Source organism: Mus caroli, chromosome 3 (assembly GCF_900094665.2).
Source record: "Mus caroli chromosome 3, CAROLI_EIJ_v1.1, whole genome shotgun sequence".
Classification (NCBI taxonomy): Eukaryota; Metazoa; Chordata; class Mammalia; order Rodentia; family Muridae; genus Mus; species Mus caroli.
In genome coordinates, this window is record NC_034572.1 from 72325328 (window position 1) to 72326622 (window position 1295).

Below are 1295 nucleotides of genomic sequence, written 5' to 3' on the forward strand. Positions count from 1 at the left end.
ACTCTGTAGACCAGGCTGGCCTCGAACTCAGAAATCCGCCTGCCTCTGCCTCCCGAGTGCTGGGATTAAAGGCGTGCGCCACCACTGCCCGGCCCTATTTTTTGTTTTTAACCAACAATAACTATATTTTTCCCATACTCTTTTTAAAAAAGATTTATTTATTTATTTATTTATCTATTTATTTAATGTATATGAGTACACTGTAGCTGTCCTCAGACACACCAGAAGAGGCCATCAGAATCTCATGACTGATGGTGGTGAGCCACCATGTGGTTGCTGGGAATTGAACTCGGCCCCTCTGGAAGAGCAGTCGGCACTCTTAACCACTGAGCTATCTCTCCAGCCCCAACGAACAATAATTTAAAATGTTTCTGGGGCACAGTGTAATATGTTGTTACATATACTGAATGTATAATGATTATATCCAGCTTGTTCGTTAGCTAACGTTCTTTTTGGGAAGAGAACATTTAAAAATCTATTCTTTTCACAAAAGACATACATTATTTTCATAGTGTATACACTATTATTAGCTATGTCACCATGGTAACAATATATGGCATTCAGAAAGCTTACTCTTCATAAGTGAGACTTGACCTTTGACCAATCTCACCATCCTCTGATTTCCCCAACCCCCCCCCCTCCCCGTCTCCAACAGCCACATTTACCCTCTCCCTCTGAGTTCCTGTTGCTTAGCTTTGTAAGCCAATGGGGTCCTGCGGTTCTTATCTTTCTATGGCAGACTTATGGGCTTGGCATAGAATTCTCCAGATTATTGCAGTTATCAAAAGTGAAAACATTTTCTTAATTCATAAAGACCAAATAGGGTTGTAGCCTATATACCATCCCATTATTTTTCTTCCTTTACTTACATGGGTTCTTTCTTCCCCAAAGCTGTGAATTAAAAAGCCAGGGCCTGCACATGCTGGGCAAGGGAGCTACCACTTGCCTTCCTTCCCAGCCCTTGGTGGAATTTTTGTTAGTTTGACTTGGTTTGAGGGTATTGCTGATTTTGTTTGTTTGTTTTAAGGCAGGGTTATATTTTGTGGATCAAGATGGTCTCCAATTCAACATTTACCCATTTAGCCTCCCTAGAGCTGGGATACCAGGCCTCAGCCACCATTCTTGGCTTCACAGACAGCATTTTTTTTTCTTTTCTTTCTTTTTTTATTTTTGTTTTGTTTTGTTTTGTTTTTGTTTTTGTTTTTGTTTTTGTTTTGTTTTGTTTTTCGAGACAGGGTTTCTCTGTGTAGCCTTGGCTGTCCTGGCACTCACTTTGTAGACCAGGCTGGCCTCGA